Genomic DNA, 8,394 nt, shown 5'->3' on the forward strand with positions numbered 1-8,394 from the left:
GAAACACACCTCTCTGGTTTACTCACCACGGTTGCAGTGATTTCTTTGCAAGTGACACTGCCAACACATCTCATCAGCAGCAGCAGCAGCACAATCTGTAGAAGTGTACAAACTCATACCATGATGTTTACTGGGTGTCCACAATCAACCTTTCTGTATGTACAGCGTAGTGATAATTGATTACCACTACGGAAGAATTATGAAGGTAATCCGGCTCATGGGTTTGTGGACTGACATGATGTAAAGTGAGAGACTTCTCAAGGGATCCTCGGATCATGTTACATAATAATTCACTTTGTTATTGCCGGAATGTACATAGCGTCATCAAGCAGTTTGTAAAATCAGGCCTCTTAGTGTATTTTCTAAGACTGTAAATAGTGTTTACAGAGCGGAAGCAAAAGACGAGGCAGCGGAAGTGAGCCCACGTTGAAAACTGGATCAGATTCTTTGAAACACATGTCGAGTGGACCGATCTGTGCTTTAGGAATTCTTCTCAATCAGGCTGTAAAATGGTATCACACTTTCTGATTCATTGTACATACATTAAGAATGTATATTAAAATGATATAGTAGATGTTTATTGGATTTAGTATATATTTGAGACCTAAATTATTTGTGGTTAATATAGATTTATTCTAGTGCATAACCTGAATTGTCATCAGAATTGTTCTGAGTCATTCGTCACTCTGAACCTTAATACCACAGGGGCCTATTTATTGTGCCTAACAAAGTAGATCGACTGCAGGCTTGAAGGGTTTTATATTGTAAATGTCTACGGTCCAGAAGATACTCAAATCCAGCAATCTTGAAGAAAAGTTCAGTGTATTCTTTATTTCCAGTTCCCTGCGTTCACTGTTTTTTTTTTTAGAAGTCTAGAAGAACCTAGCGACTGTAGATTGTTATTGTTAGGGTTTCCTGAACGCTTCGCAGCTATGTGAATGTTAAGAGGTCAAGGCAGGTTGGTGGATACAAGATATGCTGTGCTGCTGTTGTTTTCGCCGGGGATTGTCATTAAAGACACTGTGAGTATTTAAGCAGCCTGTCCCCTGTATAGTTTCAGAACTTAGAAAAATATATATCTTCTTTGTCTCAAACGGTTAGTGTGACTGATTAAACTTAGTACAGTATGATAACTTTCATCTGTCGATCATCGGTAGGATCATCTTGTTGGCTTTTAATGAGACTCCACATTCACTCTGCCCCTTCTACCTCTATCCATCTCCAAGTAAAATGATCGATAACATAAAGTTAACGTGTGAATTTATAGCTTCAATCATCTCCTTCATAACAAGTATATTTTAATTTGTCCCTGAAAAGCGCCACTAAGTGTTAAGTATTTTATCTAGCGTGTATATTTGCATTTTCTGTCTCGCTTCTCCCACTTATCGCTATACTAACAATGAGCTTGTCGGCCTGTCAGTGACTTATAATGCAGAGTCACAAATAGTGAGTTTGTGGTTACCTTTGTGAAGATGGTGTCTGTGAACACTGCTCTTTAATTAGTTTGGGTGTTTGGTGGAAATGAAAACTTGCATACCCCAGACTAGTAATAGCACATGATCTGACACCGCCGATGTTGTTGTCATTTAAGAATCCAGGGAGTGGGGCAGGTTTAAGAAAAGTCAAATGAAAATCTTAACATTTCAAAAGGCCGTTAAAGAAGCTGCTGTTTGGCTTTGGTGCCAGGTGCCAGGTGTTGCCTTTTCTTACCCAAATATGCCGTAGTATACTATAGCCAAATTTGCCTTTTGAAGTCAAAGTGATATATTTATCATTTTTATCATTTTCAGAATGAAATATATTTGTGCCGGTCACTCAAGTCAGGATCACACAGGATTCACTCTAAAAGTAAAAGAGCTGTACTAAGTAAATTATATCTCTACATTTTAAAATGATTGAATCTATGCATTGTATTCCTTAATTTTATGTTGCTATTTTCTTTTTCTTTGAATTTATGACAGAGATATTTTATTGTAACATAGCGCTGTGAGATACTATGGTGTTGTTGTTGTCAAAACTCTATGTTCCAGATAGTTATATGGGATAAAAATGAAGTTTATTTAGAAAATAGATGATGCAGTGATTCATATGCTAAGCTTTTGTTAACTGACAATGTTGTATTTCTTGTATTTAGCTACAGTTTTTAGAAAATAGCATCGAAAAGCAAATTAATAAAAAAATGTTAAGATATATTGCTTTTTTTAAATGGAAAACACAATATTTAGTCTGTCAGAGAAGTCCTGCTCAGAATGCAGATTCTGGACCAATTTTTGTAATTTTTTTGAGTAGAAAGATATTGCACTTTTACTTACATGTTATGATAAAGTGCTCCTCGCAGCAAGAGGAAGAGTTCCCATTACATATTTTAAAAAGAAAATCTGTTACATTGAATTTATATGCAGAAATAAATTGGAATCGTGCTGTGTGATTTGCAATCAATACAAATATGTAACTTGTTCATTATTAATGTATTAAGACCTGAATAAATGTTCTTCTGTGTTAAAGATGTGTCAAATTTGTCATTCAACAATAACACAGATATTGCACACAGACGTTTTGGTACAAACATTAGAGATAATCTGTCACCATGTGCTGTAGACTGGGAGATGAGGTGGAAAGTTAGTTAGTGGGCTATTGAGCTCACATTATGTTTGTCACATAGAAAGAATCTACTTGGTTAGATAGTTCAGTGGTTCTCAACCTTTTTTCAGTTATGTACCCATGAACCAGTATTTTTGGTTGAAAAAAAAGATGTCATACACAGCACTGTGCCATCAGTGTCTGATTTAATATAGAATACATACAATTCAGTTCATGAACTTACACTTTTATACATATACATATATATATTATTGAATATTTATTAAATAACTATTTTCAAAGGATTTTAAGGAGCTCATTTTACTTTATTTATTTTTATCTCGCGTACCCCCTGGAGTGCCTTCACATACCCCCAGGGGTACACAAACCCCTAAGGTCGAAAACTTGAATAGGGAAAACAACCTTGCAAGACATCTATGCAAAAATGATGATGACTTTTTACAATACATGTATGATTAATAATGACAATAATGTAACGAGAGGGAACGTTAAACTTAGAAAATCTAATAAGCTAACAAGGTATGGCTACTACTAAAAGCTATAGCTACTGGCGAGTGCTCTGGGCATCATACCGTCAGCCACTACTACTACTACTACTACTACTACTGATTCCTGCCTCCAGACCAGGTGTCACTGATTAACTGGTTCAATGGCATACCATTTCTCTTCGTATTGTAATATCTAAACTGGGGAGTGGCTTTGCAGGAGATGTGTCTGAGGTTGTCTGTCCTAAGATTACATTTCCATCCCAACTAATGAGCCAACTGACAACTGGCAAAGTGACTCATGTCGTATTACAAGACCTACAGTACTTCACAAGACGTCTATTAAAGTTGCGGAGGGTCATTGACAATATATTTTGATATAATGTAACGATGGCGTGTTCGGAATAGAAAAAAGCGAACAAGTCAAATAACCAAAAGCTATTGTCAGCTATCAATATTTTGCCTGACAATCAAAGAATATACAGAGTTAAAAAAAAGTTATGTCTTTCATGCAGTGTTCACACTGGAACTAACAGTAAAGTAAGCATTGTCACAGGGTGATAAAGAATCCTAGAACAGGAGGTTGAAGCCATGCACAGGGGCTTGTTTTATGAAAGACAAAAAATGATCTACTTTTGTGCTGCACTCCCCATTCTGGCGTCTCATTTCTTCCCTACAATGATTCTTCCTGGCTTTTCCTTACAGCCACATTCCTCACAATGCACCCCCCACCACTGAACCCAGTCACCCCAGACAGCAAGCTGCACAGCCTCCCTGGCCCCAGTGTCTTTGACTTTGAGTTGAGAGTAAAAGGTAACCTTTAACTAGACAAGCCACTGGGGACTAGTCTCATAAAAAGCACCCTGGCTAAGAAGTATTCTTACGAAGTTGCAGACTAGACTGGTTCCCCTGCTCGACTCTTTGTCTCATTTTAAAATGTTTATCCTCTTGCTCATTCCTGCAAGACTGAATTTCGCACGAAAGAAAGTTTCCTTGAAATGAGTATAAGCGTCAAGTTATTGTTGCTGAAATTAATCCCATGCCAGAAACTGCACGCATAAAAGTCAGTTTAGCCACTAGCATGTAGAGGAGAGCTTGGAAGGTTCAACTTAGTGCAAGAAGCAGCATTCTGTATGTTTCACCTCCCCCTCCGTATCGAGGGGGAAAAAAGTAGTGTTTGCATTTCTTTACAGTGCACAGCAATGTGGGCCAAAGTTTTTGGTGTCAGAGCGAAGTAGGAGGGAGAAGGGGGGCAGAGTGCTTGTGAGCACACAGCTGAGGAATGTGGGTGTGGACTCCTGCCAAAGGCATATGCGATCCTTATGTTCCCATAGGTGCTAGAAGGCAAAGTGCGGTGAGACTGTTGGGGCCATCTCAGGACACAGGCACCATGGAGTTCACACTCTGTGCTGCATTTTAGTGTAAAAAACATTGACACATTTATTAAAGTGGGCCATACTATTGCATAAGTGTTTTGAGGAAATAAAAGTTAGACTTACATTTTAATTATATGTAGTATTTACCTGATATTCACAAAAGAAAAACGGGAGACAAGTGTATAGGCATGCACATTGTTGCTCATCTAAAGGAAAAAGTGTTAAGGGCTAAGTGGAGCAGTACAGTTGTGAGTAAAAAAAAGAAAGAAGAGAAGAGAAAATAAATAATTAGAGAGGAACCAAAAAGTCACATCATGGCTCAAAATCAATACTAGTTAAATCACACTACCAGATTATTCTGCCATTTACAGGGTTTCTTGTACAAAACATCTTAACATTGTACACCACGTCATCCTGTACTAAAGCAACTCCACTTTTGGGCCAACAAACGTCACTGTGGCACGATACACCTCAGGAGTGGGAAGAGAGAGGGCGACGTAGAGAGACAGAGAGAGTAAAAGAGAAACAGATGTCAATCGACTGTTGTGTAAGTGGAGAGGAGACAGACGAGCTTGGTGGGTGTGATTTGTGTCCTGACTTGACCTCTCAGGCAGCACAGATAAGACCCAACATGGCAGGACACACATTCACACATAAATATCTAATCCCCTCTCATCCTTTCTCGTTTTATCTTTACTGTCTCTGAACGTGCTGCTTACCATCACGGTTCCCCTTTTTGTAAGTTATGCATCACTGGAACTGATTATCCCCATATGACTTCAGCTTCCAGGGCAGTTACATTCCACATCAGTCTTTGCTCCTTGCAGCCTTTGTACTGTCACACTTTCCTGCTCAATGAGCCCTCCTGAACCACCTCTGACATCATTTAAGTATCTATCACCGCAGCATCATATACATATCCCAGGGAGCTCCATTTATCACGTAATGTAAGTGTCAGAGACTCCGGTCCCTGACAGCTGAGGTTGGATTCATTGAGGGAGTTTTCTGTCATGTCAAGCCCTGTGTGGCCGGGAGGAGAGGATTGAAGTGAAAATTAAGGGAATTTAAAGATTTTTAAATAAATTCAAAGGTGCACTACTGATGCCTGGTGGATGAAACCACCCCTTTTACCCAGCTATACCATAGGCGATGGTTACAGTCTGCCTTTGTGTTGCTCAATGCAATGGGAGTCTATTTATGGATGTTCACTCAGCCTGGCAATGGCCTGCTGAAAGACATTTTCCATGATTTGTATGAAAATGCCCCTCTCCACAAAGCTTGGGTTTGTGGTTAGCTGCGACTGGCACGCGACTCGTGGTATTTCCTCCAGAATGATAGTGCGAGACTCCCACACTGGCACTCTGAAGAATATACAAGATCTTCTTGAGAGAGACAGGATGTAAACACTGAAGTTTCTATGGTACAATTACAAGAGGACAAAGAGGGAAAGGAGAGAAAAGAGGGAAATATTTTAACAAAGTAAAACATCAGACAGAAGAAGGAAAGAGGTAGGTGAGGCAGATTTGTTTGTGTAGCATCTTTCAAACATAAAGACTTGAGGTAAGTGCTTTGCTTATTGATAAAATGGGTTGAAAGACAGGACAGGAGAAAAAAACACAGTAGTCAAGATAAATAATCTAAGGTAAAACTGCAACAGGCAGAAAGAGAAAGTAAGACAATGAAGGATATCAATGTGCATGTTACAGTGCTACTGTAAATGAAGCTGAATATTTCCTGTTTAACTTGTGCATATTATTCCACTAATTCACTGAAACGGAAGAACCCAGATCCTTGACTTTCACATTATAAATATGCTTTATTTTTAAATTCACCTTTTCCCAAGAACGACAGTTATGTAGTGTGTTTTACGAGAGAGCCAAAAGAAAAACAAATGCTCTATTTCATATACATCTATCTGGCACTGAATTATTAATCTCTCCAAACAGATCGCAGCTGTACACTTTCACAGAGACTAAACACAACAGGGATTGAGACTGAACTTTGCTGGGTTGTGGCTCGTGGTACAGTACATTTTATGGTTTTGAACAATAGCCCTCATTTGCATGTTTAAGTCCCAATTTAATACCCGCAAGCTCAACATGATTGTGTACTCTCTCTTGTGGAGGGAGCAGCCCCAGGACGTTTTAAAACTGTGAGGTGCGGTTTTTCACTTTAGACCCTGAGAAATATACTTTTTGTGTGTTTGTTGTTATCAAGAAGTCATTTTTATTTAGTTAAAGGACACACCTTTTTATTATTCATTACAAGTTGACCCTACCTTGCCATAAATCATGGGTTTTAAAGTGTTACTCATCAATGGCAGGGAATGGGAAAAGATACAGCACTGGCTCATTCAAGCGCTGATGAAATTATTCATAAGTGTATTGGATTCTGTGTCCCCTCTCCTCATGGGTGTCATAAGGTGTTTAACGCTTGTTTACGTTTCGTTTAGGAACATATCGGTTACCTGAGCCCCGGTCTGATAATCTGCATCCAGGGCACATGTGGGCGAGAACCAATATCCAACCAGGACGGGTAAACAACACCGTCGACAACACTGAGCGCGTCTGACAAACACTGATCGCTGAGCTTAACAAAGCAGCATGTGTGTTTGTAAAAGTCTGGCAGGTGTTGTAGGTGGAGGCCGTCCGTCTCCGTGTTCCAACCACAGCATTTGTCCCATCTCTGTTGCAGTCAGAGATGTGTCTCGTGATAACAGAGTCAACAACAACATCATTGTCTGGGTTTTGGTTTGGAGATGTCTGCTTCGCCTCGGGGCTGTCCCTCGCTACAGCACATTCTACGGTGTCATTGGGAATTTACATATGTGGAGTTTAGCTTATTGTTTCATCAATGCAAGTTTACACCAAGGGAAAGGTTTCAGCTTGTGCTTCAAGCGGGAAGAGCCACAGCTAGTTAGTGAACTACTTTGTCTGCACAGAGCTGAGAAGCAGACAAAAAAGAAACGGAAAAAAAGTCCAACCAGTTATCCACCCTTCAGAGAGCAAAGCAGAGGAAGTTGCAACCAAAACCCTCTTTTTATTTCAAAATGTATAGCATAGATTATGTTTTCATCTTTTAAACAACCAAAAGATTTGTGTTGTGGTAAACATTCTTGCATTTTATTTAAAGTGATCAATTATTTAAAAATGCTCCGTCCGTAACTTCCCCTCACTTCTTTCAACCTGAAATGTGTTGTCTAAACTTGTATTTTTGAAGGTTTGATTTGAATAAAGAGGCTATAAAATGTGTTTTTTACAGACATAAACACAAAAATGAAATGTCCTTGGATTGGTAAAAAATGTACAACTCCAAATATGATGTGTAGTTTAGAGTCATTTTAGACCTGTTTGAACATTGGTTGTGTATTTGACACATTTATACAGATCAGACTATTTTCTATTATTGCCCTCCTCAGGACATTACTACTAAAATACTACTAAGTGTTGCCGTATACACTTTCCTTAATGCTTGAATAACCTTTGTTTACTGTCATGCGCCTTTTCTGTTAAAAAACAGGTCTTAACACCTACTGTTGCTATGGTAATACCACACAGTCCTGTCTTTCTCAAAGTGACCAAAAATAGCATCGACCTATGAGTGTTAAAATGAACAGTTCCTATGTCTTGCCTGATAAAGGCTCAAAAAGAATATAGTCTGAACTGTCACCTCGTATCATCTATAAGAGAGCGATACATCTTTCAGTGACTGAAGGATAATAATACGTAAGCATAGAGATAATGGCAGAGAAAATGTTTAATAAATAAAAACTCTTTGAAACCTTTAACTGTGAGCAAGACAATAAATTGAGCTTAAAACTCTAAAGATCCAGGGTGGACATGTCCCAGTCTCTTTATGTTTTCGGTCAAACTAGAGACCCCCGCCCTTGAATCACACAGTGTGGCTCATGGAGGATTAAACGGTCCAGCATT

This window comes from Taurulus bubalis (assembly GCF_910589615.1).
Source record: "Taurulus bubalis genome assembly, chromosome: 10".
NCBI classification, from domain to species: domain Eukaryota; kingdom Metazoa; phylum Chordata; class Actinopteri; order Perciformes; family Cottidae; genus Taurulus; species Taurulus bubalis.